This window comes from Balaenoptera physalus (assembly GCF_965194825.1).
Source record: "Balaenoptera physalus genome assembly, chromosome: 1".
Taxonomy (NCBI): Eukaryota; Metazoa; Chordata; class Mammalia; order Artiodactyla; family Balaenopteridae; genus Balaenoptera; species Balaenoptera physalus.
The window spans coordinates 115610434-115634183 of record NC_138882.1 but is presented as its reverse complement, the minus strand read 5'-3'; the positions used below and the strand labels follow the sequence as shown (position 1 = coordinate 115634183).

General features: G+C 42.1%; 1 protein-coding gene across 12 annotated transcripts in view; it reads right to left on the bottom strand.

Moving 5' to 3' along the window:
* The window catches only part of TGFBR3 (transforming growth factor beta receptor 3), a 198569-nt gene extending 183379 nt beyond the window's left edge, over nt 1–15190 (bottom strand). For 6 of the 12 annotated variants that reach the window (XM_082476808.1, XM_082476821.1, XM_082476809.1 and 3 more), the window contains exon 1: nt 14719–14987. The gene's annotated coding sequence lies outside the window, so the exon portion shown is untranslated. The other 6 variants (XM_082476818.1, XM_082476814.1, XM_082476817.1 and 3 more) reach the window with 6 other exon arrangements.
* Nucleotides 15191–23750: the final 8560 nt, after the last annotated feature.

Below are 23750 nucleotides of genomic sequence, written 5' to 3'. Positions count from 1 at the left end.
GGCCAAGCCCTTGCTTCCAGAAGCGATGTTCACATTTTGCAACTCAATGACCCTTCATGGTCCCCCTAATATGGTCAATTTCAAACATCTTCAAGGCCTCAGGTCTTTGTATAAGCATTACTTCTTTAAGGAGGCATCCTTTGATTCTCTCGAAGTAGAACGTAGTGCAATTCAACCCTGTTGGTGAATCTCCATGTAATTATTTCCTTCCGGGTATGGTTTTCGCACTCATCTGTTCACTCCAGAAAGAGGGATGACAGCCTCCCTGGCTCACTTGGCATATAGTAGGCATCCAATGAAGGTACCATATGGATCACAAGTATAAAATACTATCTTGTACATTACAATGAGAAACAGTATGAAAAGATGGTGAATTATCAGAACATTTCTCAATAATAAATGATACGCCAACAAGTAAGAGTTGTATATAAGAAAGAACCTACACCTCAGGCAGCCTCAAAGGGACAAGAGAGGCAAGAATTCTGGCATCAACATGTGTTACAAGCTCAGACAAGTCACTTCATTTGGGGCTTTAATTGCTTCATCTCTAATATGAAGAGATTAAACAAGAAAATCTTTTATTCTCTACCTTACTTATGATTGCCGTTATAAGGACTAACAACTAACACTGAATCTCTCCTATAAAATGAAACTTCAAACACACTTGTGGAAATTTGAAATGCATGATCATGTAATGGCTAGCGGGAATGACAACAAAACTAGAAAGTATTATCCAAAAAAAACATTCAACTTGACAGTGTAAGTGTAAATAAAATACTAATACTACATTAGCTATTTTTAACACACAACTCACAGAAACAAAAAATTTTTTAATGAATTATCTTACAAGCAATGCAAGCAACCACAAAACCTGAATTTTGTCAGATTTGCCCATTTCATCAAAACTGCCATCTTTATTCCACTCCTCCAACTCCACGAACTCTATTCGTTCCCCTCACCTCATTCCAAAAGCCACTTCTGAACGATCCCAGCCCACTGTAAACACTGTCTCCTTAACATCTTGTGTTTGATTTGTTCCATGTTATCTTCTGCTCAGAGCCAAGTCAGAATGTTAGAAATAGATAACATGTACTCCAAGCCTTTAATTTTGCAGATTAGCAAACCAAGAATTAGAAAGGCTCGATGACTGGTCCACTGATACACAACTTGTAAGTAGCACAGCCAAGACTTATCCACAGGCTGCTTTGTAATTATTCTGTGGTAATTCCCGTGTTTCTACAACATTCGCCTTCCGACTAGAGGCTAACACCCTGCTTTCTTCTTCTGATCTCACAAAACATCTCAGTTAACATCTACTGAACACCTACACTGTTTTTCACAATTTCTCATTTCAACCTCTCAACAACCCAAGGAGACAGATGTCCTTAACTCCACTTCATAGTGAGAAAAGTGAGGCTTAAGATGCTAAACCACCCCCAAGGTCACCACCTAATAAATCCTGGCACCAGGATTTGAGCCCAGGTCTGTCTGATTCCACAGCTTATGCTCTTAACCACTACAAACAGGAGCTCCTCCACTACGGACACCAATCAGGCCCTACACAGACATTCACTTTCTGATAGGGGCAGTCTGATTAGATCTGACATAAGGGATAAGTTATTTTGTTTTGAAACCACGGAGGCAAGGCTTAATCAGCAGTTTTATTTTACTTCATTTATTCATTATTTATTAGCACCTACCATGTGCCAGGCACTGTTCAGGGAGCTGGGGACACAGCAGTGAACTAAACATGACACTGTTTTCATGGAGTTTACCTTCTAATGAGAGACATTATATATTTATAATGTGTCAAATGGTGGTAAATCCTGTGAAGGAAAAATAAAGCAGGTTAAAGAGAAAGAATGATGAGAAGAGAAATGTTATTTTAGATAGGGTGGTCAGGGAACGTGTGATATTGTGATTTATAAGAAATAGGTATTTGGTCTTCATCCTGTTTCTGGCACAAAGCTCTTAAAAACCTTTGGAATTTCCTAAGTGACAAGAGAGATAAAGGTGTCTTTTGTTATGTTAATGAGGTCAGTTTTAGACCCCACCTAAAGATGGGGGGTGGCTGTCAGGAGAACTAACCACGTGATTAGAGGATCAGAAATTTTAGTCCCACCCCCTACCCCTACCCATCCTCGGGAGATTACCAGTGGCCAATGATTTGATCAATTGTGCCTGTGTGAAGACGCTTCCATAAGAACCCAAAAGGACAAGGTCCAGAGAGCTTCTGGTTGGTGAACACAAGGAGGTGCTGGGAGAGTGGGGCAACTGGAGAGGGCATGGAAGCTCTGCGCCCCTTTCCCACATACTTTGCCCTTTGCATCTCTTTCATCTAGCTGTTCCTGACTTATATCCTTTTATAATCAAGTGGTGATCTAATACGTAAAATCTTTCTCTGAGTTCTGTGAGCTGCTCTTAGCAAACTAATCAAATCCAAGGTGGGGTCATGGGAATCTCTGATTTACAGCCAGCCTGGTCAGAAGTACAGGTAACAATGTGGACCTGCGACTGGGACTGGTGTCTGAAGTCCAAGGAGGAGGTCCTGGGAACCTCCAATCTGCAGCCAGTGGGTCAAAATCCCAGGTAATAACCTGGGCTTCTGACTGGTGAATGAAGTGGACAGTGGTCTTTGAGTCCTTAACCTGTGGAAGATGATGCTATCTCTGGGTGGACAGTAGATCGTGTCAGAGCTGAGACGCTGCCAGTGTCTGAGAATTGCTTGCTGGTGTAGAGGGAACACACTCCCCCGAAGTGGGATCGGTGACCAGAACCCTTTTTAGAAGGACTCTCAGATGAGGTGACATTTGAGCACAGAGATGAGAGGCAGAGCTATGAATATCTGAAAGAAAAGCATCCGAGGCAATGGGGATAACAAGTGCAAAGGCCCTGCACTGACAGCATGCTTGGTGTGTTCTGGGAGCAGACTACAGTACAGTATAGTATAGTGGAAAGGGGGGGGACCCAGCCTACCTGGGTTCAAACCTCTGCTCTGCCTCTTTCCAGTGGTATAACTGTGGGCAACTCGATAAACACCTCCATGCCTCGTCTATAAAGTAGAGATAATGATTCTATTTCCCTAATGGGGTTGTTATGAGGATTAAGTAAGTTAATAACATATAAAGCACTTAATACCTCATATGTTCTTAGGGTTCAGGAAATGGTAGCTTTGATTTTTAACTAGGTCATTGACAACAACTCCATTCAAGACAATTTACTTTCAATTTGATGGTTTTGAATCCCAGGGTTAAATTATGCTGCAGCTTTGTACATGGCCAATAACATCCTACTAAGCCTCTGACTTCCTTGGCTGGGCTTCCTGTCCTGATGAGGAGGGCTCTGTAGGAACCATACTGATGTTATCACAAAAAGAGAGGGGGGCTAATGCCTCTACCATCACTGTTACACTAACATAAATGAGCTCTACACCCAACCCAACCCCCATCCGCAAGAACTGGAGGCTTCTTCAGAAGTATAATTTACCACCCCCTTGGATTTAAGTCATTGGTTTCAAAGGACCAGATCCCCACAAGCACCACTGAGAGAAGCAAGTGGTAGTTTTTTTTTTTTTTCTTTTTGGCCGCACCTCAAGGCATGTGGAACTTCCCCAACCAGGGATGGAACCCGTGCCCCCTGCAGTGGGAGCGCGGAGGTCTTAGCCACTGGGCCGCCAGGGAAGTCCACAAGTGGTAATTTCAACTGCTGTCTTGAAAAGGGTTAAAACCTCTCTGCAAAATTAAGACAGTAATTTAATTTTTAAAAAATCCTTTCTCCAATGTCCTTTTTGTCTAAACTAAACATTTCTTTTCAAAGAAATAAGAACATCAAAGCAAAATTTAAGAGTCTGGCCTGGCAGTCTCCAGACTGTTCCTTAGAGCACAGCCCCAAAGCAACTCTAGAAGGTCCGGTGAGCAGCCCTGTAGATGGGCCCAGAGCCAAGGGAAGATGTCAGGACCACAAGGAAATTCTGCTCCTCTGCCCCATACCCTCTCCCCCAGCTCTTTTCTTTAATGCTGTGTTTACTTTTCATCTTTGCAGTCTGATGGGTTAAAGGGCAAACCACAGGCAGAGAGAAACCACAGCAAGCCCTAGCCTTTTAGAGGTAAAATGGGAGTCTTCCCAAACCACTTTTAAGGCTGAGGAGAACCCACAGTTGCTGCTTCAAGTCAGACAATTAAAGATCAAGTCAGACAATTAAAGAGATCAGTGTTCTAGTCTGACAGGTCTAGAACGAGGCTTTTTAAAAATCAGATTCTCCTTCTAGACATATCTGATGGTTTTCCCTTTTTAACGCCATAAATGTACATTTAACTGGATTTATAAGAAATCCACAAATCTTGCTTCTTCTCATTTATTTATTCATCCAACAAATATTTATCTAGTGCCTGCTCAGTCAGTGCAGGACTCTTCTAGGTGTGAGGATTCAACAGGGATAAAACACGTAAAAATCCCTGCCCTTGTGGAGCTTACATTCTTGTCAGGGGAGACCGATTATTAACAAGATATATAATTATACGTGAGGTAGAGATAAATGCTAAGAAAACAAATAAAGCAGAGAAGAGAGAAAGGAAGTATTTGGGAGTCTTTGTTTTTTTTGTTTTGAGTAAGGACCTATAAGAAACGAGCTCTGTAGAAAACCATAATTCAAAAAGACACATGCACCCCAATGTTCACTGCAGCACTATTTACAATAGCCAGGTCATGGAAGCAACCTACATGCCCATCAACAGACGAATGGATAAAGAAGATGTGGTACATACATATAATGGAATATTACTCAGCTATAAAAAGGAATGAAATTGGGTCATTTCTAGAAATGTGGATGGATCTAGAGACTGTCATACAGAGTGAAGTAAGTCAGAAAGAGAAAAACAAATATCATAGATTAACGCATATATGTGGAACCTAGAAAAATGGTACAGATGAACCGGTTTGCAGGACAGAAATTGAGACACAGATGTAGAGAACAAACGTATGGACACCAAGGGGGAAAGCGGCGGGGGAGGTGGTGGTGGTGTGATGAATTGGGAGATTGGGATTGACATGCATACACTAATGTGTATAAAATGGATGACTAATAAGAACCTGCTGTATAAAATAATAAATAAAATTAAATTCAAAAAAAAAGGAGCTCTGTAGATATTTGGGAGAAAAACAGTCCAAGCAAAGAAAACAGCACATGCAAAGGCCCTGAGACAGAGTGTGTCTAGTATGAGGAAGGTAAAGCAGGTCAAGCAGCTGGAGCAGAGTAAACAAGCCAGAAAGCAGACGAGTGAGGTCAAAGAGGTAACAGGCAAGGGAGTCACCGGCTGGTTGTACAGGGCTTTATGGATCATTATAAGGATTTGGGGTTTTACTCTGAGAAAGACAGGAACAAGAGAGTGTTTTAATCAGAGGAATAACAGCATCTGACTTAGGTTTTATCAGGGCCATTCTGGCTACTGGGTGCAGAATACTGCAGAGGGGCAGAGGGAAGCACTACTCCCAGCTGTGCAGTCTTGGGCAGACCACCTAACCTCTCTATACCTGGTTATCCTCCTCTTTAGAGGGACCTGAAAATTCTCTTCAGAAATAATTCTCATTTCTAAGCCCCAATCTAATGCTAAACTCTATGATTCTGAGCTGATTATTTCCTTTGTCTTTTCTACAAAAAGTTACAATCTATATCAGCTGTAAACTCGATCTTTCCCCCAAGCTTTAACAGAAATGGAACCAAGTTGAAGAATTCAATTTGATAACATGTATGTCATGCCCATGCCACACACCTAGGATACAAAGATAGTAAGACTCAATCCTGCTCTAGAAGTCTACAATCTGGCAGAAGAAGAAAAGTTAAGTTCTCACGAGGCAACAGGAGAAACGCTGCAAGAGAAACACAGGGAGGAAGCAACCAACCACCTGCCAGGAAGAGCCATGTGAAGCGTCACCAGAAAAGCTGACCACGGAGATAGCCTGGATGAGTAAGCAGGGGGCCACAAGGAAGGAGGGAAAGGAGGGGATGCTAGAGAAGAGACCAGTACTGAAGAAACAGGGCATGAGAGCACAGAGCGTGCTCTGGAAACCATAAGGAGTCTGGTATGAACACAGTGAGGTTCGCAGAAGAAGTGAAGGAATGATGGCTGAAAAAGTGGGCTGAGCTACATTGTAAATAACCAGACATCCCATGCCAAGGATAATGGAACAGCAGACACTTTTAAAACGTAAGAAAAGAAAACACAGATCTGTATTTTAGAAGGTACCAATCATGATGGATGAACAATTTGACATAGAGATGCTGAAGCCTGGAAAACCACCTGGAGTACGTCTGCAGTAGTCCAGGTGAGATGATGATTTGGAAATGGAGAAGAAAATGTCAATTGCAGGGTTTGACCTACAGGCCTATTTCGCCAATTCCTACGCTAGAGCTAAGATTGGTGTTTACATGTTAAAATGATGGAGAAAAGTCAAAGGAATAATAATACGTTATGATAAGTTGAAAATTATATGAAATTCTAATTTCTGTGTCCATAAATAAAGTTTCCTGGAACTCGGGGGGAAAAAAGAAAATGCCAGTTGAGATCTGCTAAAGGTAACACACCATGGGATTTGCGGGATTCAGCTGGGGGAAGTCAGCAAAAGGAAACGGAGTATGCCTGAGGCTCCTAGCTTGATAACTGGTGCCACTTACTGACATGGGAAATAAAGGAGTTGAGACTGGGGACCACAGAGAAATTGTATGTCGGATTTGGGACTTAGTTCTAACAGTAAAACCTACAGAATAGCCAGGTAGCTGCTGGAAATAGGGTATAGTGTATAAAACTGGGAGTTACTGGCATAGACGTGGCCACTGAGGCATGGAAACATGAGCCACTGAAAAACCGAGGAGAGGAGGGAAAGGGCAGATGCAAGCTGGAGAACGCCGACCCGCACGGAGCCAGCACTGAGAAGGAAAACTGAAGACAGATCGGGCAGGAAATGGGGAAAACCAAGACAAGTAGTTCCCGGAAACCAAGGTAATAAAACGTGGGGCGGGGGGCGGAGAGTAAAGCAGCAAATGCACCAAAGACAGGACAATGAAGATGCTAACTGAAAACAAGCACGGAATTTTGCACTTCGCACCTTTTCTGGCGCCCGCCCATCATGGGTCACGGTGCAGTGGGCGTGGGAGCCCGCCTGCCGCAGGCCGAGTTGTTAACCCGAGGTGAGAAGAAAAGAGCCAATAGCTGCACACCACTGGCCCCGACGGACTACGTTGTTATCAAAGATTCTGTACCATCAGGAAAGTTTTATTCAGCACTCTGGAGGTGTAAGGTGTGAGAAACAGGAACTAGGATCTGTTGGTGGTGATCTTCTGGCGGTAGAAAGGAGATTTCTTAGTTAACACCTGGGTCTCATGGGACCACTAATCCTGAAACTAGCAGCAGGCTTTATTTAAGAAAGGCTAGTTGCTTCCGACAAGTGCTGAGGACAATATCTTCACCCACACATCATCCAACTCCCAGTTTGGCTTCTCACCTCTGATTCTTCTCACACTAGCATCGCTAGTCTTTCTCCCCAAGCAGAGTAATGCTAATCCACAGGGACTACATCTCCGTTTGAAGCATAGTATAAAGTATAACAAAAAACCACAGCATCAACTACCTGGTATGATGCTGGAAGCCCATAACCGGGCACCATTCAGACAGGAAAAGGCTTTACCAGTATTACCAGCTGGGGCCCAAAACACTGAGACCAAGCCCCTCAGTCTCAGCAGAAGCTGCCTAACTGCTCTTCTGTTTGCTCTCTGAGAAACAAAAAGGAGCTGAAGGAGGAAGAGTCTTTAATCCTAAAATTATTCTTAATTTCCAATATAGAATGCTTGAAAAACATTTGAAAACCAACAGAATAACTAGCAGATTTTTTAAAAATGTGCATCTATGGTCCTTTCTCCTTTACCCTCTGAAAAAAAGCAACCCAACCCCCAAATGATCATTTTTCTTGGCCTAATTTCCCTATTTTTGTGATTTATAATTGGAAACAGGCTGTTTTTTCCTGGCTTCAGAGAACAGGATCTTCAGAGTTAAAAGAGTTGCCAACTACAGAACCTCAACCTTAGCAAAATTTCTTTTGCAAATCTATTACCTGTATAACTACTTGAAATACATATTAATTCCAAAGAAAACATTTAAATGCTTATTATTATGCAAAAGTGAATTTTCTCCTAATAAATTAGACACTCCCCTCTCTCTCCTAGCCTCCCTACTCAGTTAAGCTAAGTGGGACCCTGCTGTGTGTTCAGTTATCTCCCATTTGAACATTACCAAAGCCTTACCCAACAACGTATCTATATATGATACTTTCTGGAAGTGTTTCTTTTTTTTTTTTTTTGGTTTTTTTGTTTGTTTGTTTTTATTTAGTAGAACTGCCTCTACATGAAACCTCCCTGTTTGCCCACACACTGAATGAAATTAAAACCTTGAATATCATAGAGAGCAGCCACTCTAATAATGAAAAAAAGATGCCTCAAACTGAAAAAGGCATAAGTACCAAAAAAAAAAAAAAAAATTAAAATGTATCAAGTAGGTCATCCTTCCCCTGGCTCCTGTGTCAAAAACACGATGCATCCAATGGCTGCACAGCATTGTAATGGATAAGTATGATGGACTCAAAACAAAAAGGCAGGTGCTACATATTTTTTCGTGATTCACATGGTATATTATGACTACACAACAAGTAACTATAAAGACACAAAAATACGAAAACTAAGAGGAATGTCTGCTCAGAAAGGCTTTGACAAAAAGAGATAGACCAGCAATAGTAAACATGCCCATTTAGAAGATCAGAAACTTCTCCCACACACATAGGGAAGACCTTACACTGCAGTGATGCAAAATGTATGTAATGAGTCAATGGTGCTTTCCCTCGAAGTTGAATTTCATGTGCCAGCCAACTGCACAAAGTAGAATATAACCAAATGAGACGTTTATTCTTTATGGACACTTAGAAGGAGAGTTTTGTGTTTGAGTATGTTTTGTTTTAAAGAAAAAAAAAAAAACAGAAAAGAGATAACTCAAAACAACACAGGGAGTATCACACAAAAGTACTTAGGGTACCACATGAACACAGGGTTTTGAGACTGGAATCTAAGTATTTCACCCCAAATAACCTTCCAAGTATTAAAAAAAAAGCAACATTCTGCTCCAGCAATCATCATGCAGTTAATTATGAAATGAAATTTGCAAATAGCCACCAGTGTATTTTTCCATCCAATGACCAATTTCATATGTCAAAACACATAAATTACTAAAAATGCTAACTGAATTATACTCCCAAAAGGGAATTTTTTCACACACCAAATGAAATTAAGTATTCATCAAGTTTCCATTAATAAAATAGTATAATAAGAATTTAAAAAAAGAACTCCAAAGTTCTGCTAGACCCTCCACCTGGTCCACTTGGTGTTCTAACCCATCACTGGTGGTTAGTCATCATGCCTGTAAACTCCAGAGCTTCTCCCAGGGCAATCTGATCACAGGAAAACTCAAGGACTAGGATCTGTAAAGACTATTTTCTAAAGATCATTTTTTTTCAGGGACTAATCAACTTAAATGTGTTTTTACAAATGGTCCATCTGCAAATTCAAACAAAAACCTGACCTTCAGCATGTACCAGAAAAATGAATTATGTGCTTGGAAGGACATAACAAACAGCACCCAATTCTTCCTTCTTCTGCAAACAGCACGGAATTCTGAAGTCCCCTTTCTCCCAGAGCCCAGTGCCCTAGAGGTAGGGAAAGTATATGCTTCTGGATTACCATCCTTTTCCTTAAAGTGAAGACAGAGCTAACACTTCAGACTTGATTCTAAATTATTACTGTGGCAACAATTTAACATTAAATCCTAAAAATGAACTTTTATATCACTCTGAGTCCTCTTCCCAGAAATTGCAGCTTTCAGCATTAAAGGAATTACCAGCACTAACAACAGACTCTAATCTTTTTTTTCCTATAATTATCTTAAACAAGAGATATCAGGATAGCCTAAGGGCGTGCTTCTGGAGCCCATGTTTCAGACCTTCAGGGATAATCTCAATTTTAAATATGGTCTCCATCCCTCATACCCCTACTTGTCAGCCTATTAAGTCTTGCTGTTTGGCCTGGAAAACTGAAGAATAAAACAAGTAAAATAAGGTCCAAATAAGAGGGGCCTCAACACAGAAATTTTATGAATGTTGCTTCAAACACTAAATACTGCACACATCTTGGTTGAGAAATAAAAATTTCTCCCTAAGAGAAGGAAGAATGCTCAGAAATCTGTGCTAAATCTTAAAACTTTGCAGAGAAAATAAATCTCAATGTCAGTTAACAAACAAATGTGCTATTTCAAAAGATATAAAAGAAGTCTAGAAGTGGACAGAGCCCAGGAAATGGACCCAAATCCTTTTTTGTAAGGCACTTCCAAGCTGTGTTGATTTATTTCTGCTTTACTAGAAACCAAACAAATTAGCAAAAGCTTGTGTTTTATGAAATGCTACAAAAAGACAATGCTATCATTCCAAGTGTTACTCTGAAGATGTGGAACCAGAGAAATTACTGCCATGAATCTTGGTGCAGTAATTTTCTTCCAAAGCCACAAACGCCTTAGATTCACTCTTTCATATTCCAAACTATCCATGTTCCTAAAGGCAATATAAGATTGCTTTTAAGTTAAAGACCCTTAAAAACATTATCTAACTTGAGTCATGCAAATTTCAAAAAGTAGTTAACATTTTTTAAGTTTCAAAATTTCAAAAGAAGTTGAAAAACATAAGAAAAACACTCCAGTGGACAGACTGAAACAGTGATAAAATCATTTTCAAAATAACTGTTGAGTAAAAAAAAAAAAGGAAAAACACGAAGACTGTCCTCATTAACTAATGAACCTGACGATTATAATTAGTTTTTGTCCAATAGCAATGAAAGAAGAAAAAAAAAATACATTTTCAAAATGGATTATCAAGAACAGGGGTAATTTTAAATGACCACAGAGCAAATTCATCCAGGAAAAATATTACAGCAATGTTAACAGTTAGCAGTCATCCTCTAAATTTTAACGGTTCTGTCTGTTAAGCTTAAGATGTAAAGTCAGGAATTTCCACAAATTTATGATCCCAAGAAATTGGTCATCACTTAGGTACTAAAGAAGTCAGCAAAGATCACCTTCTTAGTACTCAAAGGACATTTGAGTTCCCTAGGCACTTAGGCCCAGAGCAGGCCCTCAGAAAAGCAAGAGTCACCTGACTTTTACAAGATACAATCAAGTTTGCATGCAAAAAAGAAAGATTAATTCCTTTGAGTCTTCAAAAGAATGGGACAATAGTTCTCTTTAAGCAAAAAATTTTGAATGTGTATAGGCTTTCCTAAGCCCTAGGAAGCCTTAAGGTCTCCTGATATCAGAGGACTGAAAGAGGATGGTTAATTTGCCAAACTCCAACACCAGGAACCTTAAGCCTATTAGGGAGTTGGGGCCTGATAAATGTTTGCTGAATAAGTAAACTAGATGAGACCCTGGAAGACTAAATTAGACTCTGAACAAAATGCTACTCTGAAGTGTAACTGCAATGCTGAGATTTAGAAAGAAAGAACTAAATTTGAAAGGTATTTTAAAATAAGGTCCACGTGCTTCCCTGGTGGCACAATGGTTAGGAATCCGCCTGCCAGTGCAGGGGACATGGGTTCGAGCCCTGGTCTGGGAGGATCCCACATGCTGCGGAGCAACTAAGCCCATGCGCCACAACTACTGAGGCTGCACTCTAGAGCCCGTGCTCCTCAACAGGAGAAGCCACCACAGTGAGAAGCCCGCGCACCGCAACAAAGACCCAACGCAGCCAAAAATAAATAAATAAATAAGTAAGTAAATAAAAGAAAACGAATTATAAAAAATAAAATAAAATAGGATCCACCTGACCCTTAACTTGGTAAATAAAGTTAAGTTCCTACTACCTGATACTCAAGAAACAAGAAAGGAAACTGGCCTACAAAATTCAGACAAAGATTGAAAACCTTTTTTAAAAGTCAGTTTAAGTGTTTTTGCAAGCATGCTAATTCCTAAATATGGTTTATATATTTATCTATAGACACACTGCATCTATACTAAACAAATATGATACTTCTGAACTATTGCCATACTAAAATACAAGCCTCTGAAAAATGCACTGGAATAGAAATGCTGTTACTCAGCATAACAATCCCTTATTGTCTTGCACTCAGATGTTAATGAAAAATGATAATGACAGGATTGTGAGTACACCAACCTCCCTGAGAACAAAATTCACTATATCCAGTTTTCTACAAAAGACAAATGAGCATCATTACAAAAGGATTCACAATGGATCTCTCCAGACTCCCAGTTCTCCTAGATAATCTGAAATATCATTCAAAGTACACAAAATTATTTTACATATGCCTCTTAAGGAAAACAAATGGCAATAAACTGTGTGTGTACTTAATATCTGTCCGGACACCAGAGAGTTCTTGACATATATCCAACATATAGGCCCTGTCCTCAAAGTCATTCTTAACAGTAATCAGTTGAAACTAAACCCAGTTCTCCATAGTCAACTCAGAAGGCAACTTGGTTATTTTGCTAGATAAAGCCACAACATTGTCCATTCCTGAAATGTATGTTTAATACTCTAAAAACTGGTTTAGGTGCCTAATGGACATGAATACATAGTGTGTTATGCACCCCCTATTGGTTAATATTCAACATAACAATGAATTCCCCAGGGGCTGCCTTTGAAGTGCTGGGGTTCAAAAGTAAGTTGGTGATTTTTATGTTTAAAAACATGAGCTGGATCAACAGTTGTTAAGCAAGCTGCCATGTAATGGTCAGATTCCATCAAAACAGGAAAAATTAAAGTTGACAAATGACAAAGACAAACTGAAGAGCTGAAAACATGCTGAAGCCTTGAAACACTAAACAATGCAGAATTAAAGCCAAAAGCAGAGAACATCAAGAAACAGAGCAACATCCTTTAGCTGACACAATGGCATGAAATCAATTTCATTTTAATAGCCCTTAAGGGGGTAAGAATTATTTCCCTGCCTCCTGTGCCAACCCCAAGCTGTTTCCTAAGGAAGCCAAGTAACACTGACCAACGATGTCCGGAGAATTAATAAAAGAAATGAAGATGAAAGATCCGAATTAATTAATACAAATCAGAGTTCTATGTATAATTACTTGGAGTCAGTTTCAGAGGAGTTGTAATTTGGCGCCCCCCTGGGCAGATCACCTAAATTGATCACAGATACCTGATTTGTGTTTCAAGAGATTTGTGTTCAACTCAAATGGGAAGCTGCAGGATGGGAGAAGACGCCTGGACTCACTGCACACAAATCTGACTGCACTTGCTGCTCTCTGCTGAGTGACTAAGCTAGCCCTGGAGTCCGACAGAACTAACAGTTGTGTAATAGCTTGGGCAAGTAACTAACCTCTAGTGTCTTACCTGTAAAATAGGGCTATTAATACTGTTTTTTCCAGAGGGTTGGTGTAACGATTAAGTGCCCGTATTAGGAGAGTGTCTGGCACAGAGTTTGAGCCCAATAAACGTGAGCTATTATTATTACCGGAAATTAATAGCTAATTTCACACTGAAGTACCTGTTTGCAATCTAAAGTACCATTTCAGAAAAATTAAAAGGTCTTGACATGTACTTTGCTACTTGTAGAGACTTCTCTCCTCCCAAACCGCTCGCTTACTTCTCTTGGAAGGGATGCGGAGTTCAGAAAAAGCCTGGTGCCCTATCTCAGTCTGTCATTCCTACCATCCCGTACCCTCCCTGCTCTTCTCGTCCCCACTGGGCTCAGGACAAGCACCGCTAATAGCCATGCAGCGCTTGCTCGGCGCCGGGCACTGCTCTAGTACTTTATATATTTTAAATCATTCAATCCTCACAGTAACCTTATGAGGCCAATACTGTTATTATTCCCATTTCACAGCTAAGAGAAATTCCCATTTCTCTCAGCTCTTTTTGTAGGCACATTAAGTTCTACTCTGTCAAGGTAATTCAAGCTTGACAAGCCGGTTCCCTACACTAAATGATTCTGGAAAGTGGGGCAAACGCCCTAATAAGAACAAGACTGCAAGAAGATTCTCCTAGCAACAGTCCAAGTTTCCAGCGTATTCTAACCAAATAAACTGGCTAAGGTGGCTAGTAAGTTAACGCGGGAAGGAGGATTCTCTGCGGGGCTCCGAGCTGCAGCGCTCGGCGCCTCCAGCACAGCACCCCGAGGGCGCGGCCCGCAGGGAGCGTAGCTCACGTCGGTGCTCGAGTCCCGGGGCCGCAGCTTCTGCAACGGCAACTGCGTGCAAACCCACAACAAATCTCTCCCACCGACGCTGTCACGAGCGCAGTGGGAAGTGGCCAGCGCGCCCCGCGGAGGTCAGAAGAAACCGCGGAAAGGAAGAGTGAGGGCAGGCGCGGAGTAGATGTCTTCGCCCGCACAGTGCAGCGCCCCGAGCGCTGCCCACGCCGGGGCGGCCGCTGCCCACGCACCTCGGAGTGCAAACACTAACAGACCAACGCCGCCCCCACAAGCCCGGGGGTCCGGGCGGCCGGAGCGACCCCCGGCCGGGAAACAGGCGCGTACCCCCTCGCAACGCCGACAGGCACCGCGCAGCCTGCAGAGCCCTCGGCCGGAACGGGTGCTGGGCTAGCGGTGCGGCCAAGGGCGTCCCGGCGCCGTCGGCAGTGCCGCGGGGCCGAGCCGGCGCGTACCTTGGAGGCGATATGTCAAGCGGAGATCCACCCGCCACAAGCTGGAGGAAAGCAGAGCGAAGTTTCCCCGCCCCGCGCCCGGCGGCGGCGAGCTCCGGCAGCTGCTGCGCCGCGGCGCAACTACGCCATCCGGACCCGCCGGGGACTTTCTCCTCCTGCAGGGAGCTCAGGGAATCGCGCAGGGAAAGTGGCCGGGCACGAGAGCCGCCGACTTCCCTCCCTCACTCACTGGGAAGAGGAAAGCGCCGCTCGGCGTCCCCGAAACCCTCGATTACCCCCATCGGGCCGACCCAGCGCACTCGCTCCCCCTCACACGCGCGGGCGGGGACGGGCAGGACGCCACAGCAATCAGCGTGCGGGGGGAAGGGCGCTCCTCCTCCGCCGTCCCCCCCGGAGCTCCGGGCCGCCGAGAAACTCCTCCTCCCGCCGCCCGCCTCCTCTCTCTCTCCTCCCCCTTTTCCTCTCAGGCTGACGGATGAACCCCGAGCGCTGCCACAGCTTGCCTTTCCCTTCGGACCGCGGAGGGAGGGAGAGGAGGGGAGTACCGGGAACTGCGGGGCTGCTGTGCGCCCGGGCTGGGGCGTCGGGTGGGGGTCCCAGTCGTCGGGGAAGAGCCGGATTGGGGCGGGGGGGGGGCGAGTGGAACGTGGGCGCGAGCCGCAGGGATTCCCTCCCTTAAACTAGGTCCTTCGCACTTTTCAGGGCACTCTGGAAGAGTTGGGTTATTTGGTTCCCTCCGTCTTGATCTAAAAATTCTAAAACCTCCAGTAATCTGAACACGCCCTCTTGCCCACTCGCTAGCAAAAGTCCCCACGCACACATTCATTCTGTCCCTGGTTGTTTTCCCACCTCCAATGCTGTTTGCTCTCTCAAGATGCGCTCTGATGGTGGGTCTTGCCTCCTCCTCTTTAACAGCTGAGAGTGCTTTACCCAGCCATTCCCCCCACCCCCCACCCCCGCTCGCTAAATAAATGAATACAAATAAAGGAGTCAGGTCAGCGATACTGGCATTACCCTAAGGTTGGCGCGATATAAGCGAAGGTGTTGGCGGCGTGCAACTCCCTGCATACATGCGCGGATGAACCGGTCGCTGCATGAGTTGACGAATGCTGTCATCAGTACGCCACTTTGATTCTCCTTTTTTACACCCGGTTTGTCTATTAAAAGATATGCTTAAATCAAGGGACACTGTTTTACCAAGAGGCTGGGGAAATGACTCTGGGCTGACAGGTTTCAGAGACCAGACTTCCAGTCCTGACTCTACCCTTCGACTAGCTGTGGAACCTTGGACGATAGGCTTAAACTCTCCAAGTCTGTTTTCTCCTCTGTAAAATCAGGAGCTTGGCCTAGGAGACCTCTTCCAGTCCTAAAATGTTATGGTCCTAGGCCTTCAAAACGTTGGAGAGTAGAATGGGGAGGTTTCTGATATTATTACTTACACAGTATTATTATTTGGAAAGTTACTGGGTTTCCCTACTTGGAGAGAAGAGGAAGTGTTTCTCCTCCTTTTTCGCTTGTACCTATACATACAGAACTCACCCAATTGGAGATAGTTTGACAAAAGTCAAATCATTATTGATCAACCAGATTCCTGCAAAAATCTCTAAAATGAACAATTCATTCCTTACCAATATTTATTGAACACCTACTGTGTGAGAGGCTTGGGTGAGGCCTTGGAGAAGCCCATAGGCATAATGCCCTGTTGCAGCAACAGTCTAGGTAGAGTTAGCCTCAGCTGTGATACAGTCTCTCTAGATTCAAGGCCTTAGATTTCTCATAGACTCAAATGACATAGTATTCGTGCCTCAAATTGTCAAGTTTTAGTTTCAAGAGCAGACATGAACACGTGAGCTGTGTTTGGATATTTAATCCTACATTTAAACGTATCAATCACATTAAGGCTTTTTAATTTCTAAATAAAATGGCATAGAAGAAGAGAGAGAAAAACCAAGTCCTAGATAACTTAACAGTGTCTTGTCTTTAAAGAGTGATGAAGTAACTGTCCACAGTAGTCAGATTCTCAATAGTGTAACCAGTATGTGTAACTCAACAGTGAACACTTACTCTGTGCCAGGCAGAGTTCTAAACATTCTATACATATGAACACAATTACTTCTCACAGCCCTATAAGGCTGTATACAAACTGAGGCCTATGTAGAAACCTACCTATATACTGAAGGCCTTACAACTTGCTAAGATAGTACAGCTAATAAGTGGGAAAGTCAGGATTCAAACCCACATCCATCTAGCTCTGAGCCCAAGTCTTCAACCAACAGGACATACCACCTGTCATCAAAAGCTTTACATTATTGGCAAAATGAAAGGTTTGGGGGGGTTTGTTTGGTTGGCTGGGATTTTTTTTTTTCTCAAAACATCTTTAAAATTTAGGGCTATTTAATTATTCTCTGTAGATGATACACAAAAACACAAGAAATTATATCAGTATTTGCAAAACCAACAATGTCTACATAGGTGTTTTCTCTAAATCTCTACACTAATAATGTGATATTATTTGCAGAAATACAGACACCTGAAGCATAGAGCAAAGGTTTAAAACAAACTTAAAATTCTGGTTCCCCAGCAAAGCTCTAGAAAAGGGGTTTCCCCTACATTTTAATAATGCAATATTAACTGATTTCTAGGGGGAATGAATCCTCTCCTTTCACTGGTCTCTTACAAATTAGGACTTTGTTCAAGTTACAGTATTTGTTACCATAAGATACAAACTTTCTTTGGTTCACGGTGGTATATTGGTCATTCGTTCCAAATTTTTTCAAAAAGAATTGCAAGCAGGGGGGTGAGATAAAGAGGTGCACTCTATCTCACTTGCATAAAAACGTTTGACAGCAGAGCGTCAGATTTACTGAGGCTGTGTTTCTCGCAAGGAACCACCCTTCCTATAGGTGTGGACCCACTTCTTTATGACAGTGGCATGTCGCCAGATTCTGTTGATTAGCAGACAGCTGAACAAATTCATAATAACCTGTTTGTGTTCCTTACAGAAGCAAACACCTCAAAGTTCTAAAAGACTGTATCATTAGAAAATCATCTGGTTGTTTTTCTTTTTTAACAAGTCCTCATATAGTACTGCATATGCTTTGCACTTTACAGATCCTAACTCATTAAACCCTATAACAGCTCTATCATCCTCATTGTACAGATTAGAATGAGGATGTGACTTGGCTGTGACTCCAGAGTCCGCCCTGAACCTCCTCTTCGTGCTCCACAGGTGAAAATGAGCCCCCTTTCCCTCAGAGCGAGAGTCTTATATTTTTAAAGCTCAATTCTTTAAAAGTTTCAAAAGATAAAGTTTGTTGAGGAGAAACATGACCCTCGACCACCACATAAAAATCGATTCCTTTCACCCAAGAAAGAGAGGCGAAGGGACGCTAACTTCAAAGTTTGTCTGAAACAGCCAACATCTTGGAGGCAGTTGCGTAACTACTCTTAAGAATGTGTGACAGAACAAGAACCAAATGTTCCAAAATTGTTGTGACAGGATACTGGTCTACAAACTACAGCCTGTGCTCCTATTTTCTGCTCGGTTGACCTATTATTACAGACAGATTTAGTACCTTATTTCTAAAATTTGCCCATAAAGATTCCAATTCATACCTGTAGGTGTTTTATATATCACCATAACCTAAGGCCATAATCTAAAGCCACATTTTCTATATCTATATCCAAGATTAGAATATGGTTTTCACTGATAATATTTGCAGCCAGCAAATTTCAAATTAATGAGGAAAAGATACTGTCAGGTGAACCCGTTTGCAGAGCAGAGCCCAAAACAGACACCTGATTCAAGCTGGTGGATTCCTCACAGAATTTGGAAATAAAAATCCAAAGCAAATTCCCTTCCAGTAAGCCTGAGTTCCTGCACACTTGTCATTTCCTGTGCCTGTGCAGAGCCTCCAATGGCAGTTTCCACAATGCCCCTTTAATTTCCCCCTCAGCGGGTCTACTGACAATGCAGGAAACCTCACACCATTTCAAAGAACAGCAACCTCCCCTGAGATCCCTGTGGTCTTAGCTCAGTAGGGGATGTGGCAGAGCCTCTGCTCTCCCTGCCTCAGGAGCAGGGGTTCCAGAGGGGAGGCTTCGTCCTGGCCCCCACCTCCATAGCTGCCCCGCAGAGAACTTTTGTTTTGGCCTGGAGGAGAGAAAAAATCAAAAACGTTCTTTTGTGACAGGGGGACCAAAAAAAGACCAGGAGCACCCAGGACATATATTAGCATCTGTGAATGTTACAAATCTTATTACCTTCATTTAACAAATATAAGAAATGCTGAAACTCCACTTGTAAAAACACCAAAATTTAAAAATTATTATTGCTATTGTTATTGATCTTCTGTTATTACTGTTATTATTATTACCTTTTATTGAGCACTCTCTCTGTGCAAGCCCTTGTTATATGTTTGGCCCTATAAAATTTATTTCCTAACATATTTTGCAAATGGATAGTTCCACGTATTTGTTAAAATTACCTGCTATAACATTTCTTTAGGTTACTCATCCAATGTTTTTTACCATGTACTCTAAGAAGGAGAGTTCCTCAACTGGGTCCCACAGACATAGTCTTTAGAATTCGGTAATAATTTCAATAAGAAATTTGTTTTCATTTTGTATTTTTGTTTTAATGGTAATATTAAAAAGCAGCATTTACCCTCTTTTGGGGGGAGGAGGACAGGGATAATTAAAAAACCAATAGACTGGACTTCCCCGGTGGCGCAGTGGTTAAGACTCCACCTGCCAATGCAGGGGGCATGGGCTCGAGCCCTGATCTTGGAAGATCCCACATGCTGCAGAGCAGCTAAGCCCGTGTACCACAACTACTGAGCCTGCGCTCTAGAGCCCGTGAGACACAACTACTGAGCCCGCGTGCCACAACTACTGAAGCCCGCCTGCTTAGAGCCCGTGCTCCGCAACAAGAGAAGCCATCACAATGAGAAGTCCGCGCACCGCAACATAGTAGCCCCCGCTCGCTGCAACTAGAGAAAGCCCGCGCGCAGCAACGAAGACCCAATGCAGCCAACATAAATAAATAAATTAAAAAAAAAAAAAAGTAGACTTTCCCATAATAAAAGACTTTTTTCTTAAGTTGATGTTTTTCGAAGTGGGAAATTCATTTCCAGAGGTGCTTAAGAATTTTTTTTTAAAAGGGTCCTCACATTGTTAACATTTGAAAAATTTGCTGCAAAAATTTAAATTAAATTTTCCTTTACCATTTCCCCAGTTTACCCATATAATTTCTGGAAGATGTTAGCCTCTTTCATGAAAAATCAACCAATATTCATTGACATTTGCTAAGCCATATTAAGAGGTGAAAGATATGTATAGAGATGACAGGAAACATGACAAAAAGATAACTAAGGAACAGAAAAGTATTATTTTTTTTTGAATTTTATTTTATTTACATTTTTATACAGCAGGTTGTTATTAGTTATCCATTTTATACATATTAGTGTATATATGTCAATCCCAATCTCCCAATTCATCACACCACCACCACCCCTGCCACTTTCCCCCCTTGGTGTCCATACGTTTGTTCTCTACATCTGTGTCTCTATTTCTGCCCTGCAAACCGTTTCATCTGTACCACTTTTCCAGGAGGAACAGAACAGTATTATATGTTAAGTATCAAATGTGACTGTAAGTGCTAGAAGAACTGAGATGATCCTTGGTCTGGGATGATCGGAGCAAGATAAGAAGGGAGCTGAGGATTCAGCAGATGCAGAAGATGGAAAGAACATTCTGAACAATGGCAAAGGCTATAATGCAAGAGCACCTGAGAGACTGGTCCCAAGAAAGAAACTAGAATAATAGAATGAGAACAGCCTATTCATCTCCCCTGAAGAGACTATGAGGACCTCTCAATCCTGTTTCCTTCAGTCTCCATAAGAAATTAAAGCCTTCTTAGTCATTGCTCATCACCTGGATTCTTATCACCCTATGGCTCTGAATGTTCCCTAACCTGTTCAGTCCTTCTCCCTCTCTCAACCTTCCAAACCCTTCCAGTTGCCCTCTAGAACTTATGACAAATTACCAGTAAGATCCCTTGTATATTCCACCTCTGGAAAGCTCTGGCCTCTCAGTTCCTTGACTTTCTCCCCTCCAGCAACCTGTTCTTCCATCCCACTTCAGTCGCCTAGAAACATGATCATGTCCAGGTCGTTTTCATCAGAAATAAATGCTCCGCCTCCCAGATCTCAATTTCAAGCATTCCTCTCTGACCACCAATCTCTATTGTTCCAACTCATTGCCTCTAGTATCTTGATTCCAACAATGATTTGACCCCACCAGGATCTCTAATCCATTGTCCTTACTACCTTTTTTACCGTCTGCAACCACGATTGGTCTCACTTAAATTTATGACCACAAGCCTCAATGGGTTCTTAGCACTGCTCAGCAATCCTACTATATTTTCCTTATCAGCTCACTCTCTTATTCTCCAAGAGGTTTATTTTACTTCTCCTCCTCTTTCCTCAAATCTTCAATACCTTCGACTCTTTACCTGAATTCAACTGATGACCCTGCTTCTTATTTCTTCTTATTTCTTTCTTTTATTGATACTAAGAATATCAAAGCCCTCTGAAGAAATATCCTCAGCTTCCCACCACCACATCTGCAAATTTATCTGTGTTTATTCTTCTCTGCTCTGATTTCTCTCTTGTTGGCCCTTCTCCCTCCACCTGTGCACTGGATTCCATTTCTTCAGCTACTCAAGGACTTTCATACTGTAGTAATTCCTTTTTCACCTGCATCCTCAGATATCTCTCTCTCTCTCTCTCTGATCATTCCCATCAACTTACAAACATACTGTAATGTTTCTCATTTTAGAAAATTTTACTTGACCCCGCATACCCATCTCACTCCCAGTTCTCTACTCCCTTTGTAGTAAAACTCCAAAAGGGATATTTACATTTGGTGCCCATGCTTCTTCACCCATCATTTTCTCCTCAACCAGATCCAATCAGACCACACTTGTCAAGGTCACCTTGTGGCCAAACCAGTAGCCAATTCTCAGTTTTCATCTTATGTAACCACTCAATAGCTTATGACCCAGGTACTCACTCTCTCCTCCTTGAGACATTTTCTTTGCCTACAGGGATACAGAGCACTAGTGGCTTCTCTCCTACCTCCTGGCTGGACCTTCTAAGTTACTGATGCTGGCTCTTCTTCCTTCTCCCAGGATCTAAATGTTGGACTGACCCAGGGCAGTACCTTTGATCCTCTTCTCTATTAAGATTCTCTCTCTCAAGGTGTTATTATCCAGACCCATCTCTTTAAGTGTATCTACACATTGATAATTCTCAAAATTTTATCTCCAGACTGGACCTCTCCCCTGAACTCCAAACTCGTGTATTTAGTTGACATCTCAACATCTTTACTCAATGTGTTCAGTAGGAAAATCAAATGTTACATGACAAAAACTGAACTCCTGATTCCCACGAACACATCTTCCATCTTCTCATCTCAGTAAATGGCTCAACCATTCATTCAGTGGCTCAGGTCAAAAACAAATGGGTCTTCACTGCTTCCTCTATGTCTCTCACACCCCATAACAAACCCATTAGCCAGGCCTGTTCGTTCTACCTTCAATTTATCACTTCTCACTATTTCCATTGCAGTCAAAATACTATCTAACCTATACAATTTTTTTCACCTATACAATTGTGATAGCTCTAGCCTCCCTACTTCTAATCTTGCTTCCCACCCACTAACATACACACATGTACTTATTCAGTATTTTCTGTGTACAGTTCATGTTAGTGAATAAAAGCTGGCCCCTCCTTGGAGCAGGCTGTCTGTTTAAGTTCACATTAGACTATAAGAACCATGAGGGCAAAGACCATGGCTATCTTAACCAACATTGTATTCCCAGCTCCCAGCAGAGTACAATGCTCCTTGACTCTAACATGTATCCAATAAAAATTATTGAATTTATGGATGGCTTCATTCCACAGATAGATACTCACAGTTAGAGACCGAGAATAGTGAAGTTTTGCAACAACCATTGAGACAGATGCCCCTCTAGAGGCTCAACAAGACACTGACACAAGGGCTTTGGGTGTTAACGCAAGCCAGGACTCAGGAGACAGCAGAATACATCTTACCTGGAAGAACTGGAACCAATTTGCCCAGGCAGGAAGCAAGTATGTGGTATAAACAGCACGAATGAAGCTTGACCTGGAAGCCACAGGTTTAGCATGAGGAAGGGGCTTCCTGATCTCAGCCAAACCCGTTAACAAAGAGTAGATAAACCAAATCCCTGGGCTGGAGCAAATAAAGCTGCTGACTCAAGTTAGCTTGAGAGAAAGGAGAGAAAAAGCCAGGAGCCACTAAGAGTAGAAATAATGTGTAATGTAATGCCTTTGCATATCACTCTTATTTTATACTATGTTGATAGAAAAAATCATATCCACACTACTGTTAACATTGCTGGAAAATGCTGGCCATCTTTAAATGCTAAAGGCACAGATACTAAAGGAGAAGGAAGCAGGTCTTTGGTCTCTGGCTACTCCTGAAGTGAGAGAGAAAGGAAGGAAGCATTCATTAACTTAAACAGTCTCCCCCCTTCCCACTCACTTTTCCCTTTGAGAAAGGACAACATACTTCCTTCTTTGCCTCTGGTCTCTGACACTACACAGTCCCACTAGGATCCCCTTCAGTTTTCTCTATAGAATATTAAAACAACTTCAACTCTGTTTTAAAAATCAAGCAAACCAATTGTTCAGGCCCTGTTTAAAAATCCGAAGCGTCACAGGGTTTTGTGCATTCTATATGGCTTTTTGTTCCTTACTCTTGTTTCTTCTCTTTTCGCCAAATTTTCTCCTGCTTTTCCTTAAATGTAATTTTACTAAATTTAAATGCATAAGCAAAGCATATACATTTGTAGAGTTTGTGCACATTTGTAAAAATAAACATAGGAATTAGTACATTTTATAGATTTTTTTTTCCTCATGTAAATTATTTTCCAGTCTTTCATTGTGCCAGGTACCTTCAGAATTTCACTGGGTAGTCTTTCAACT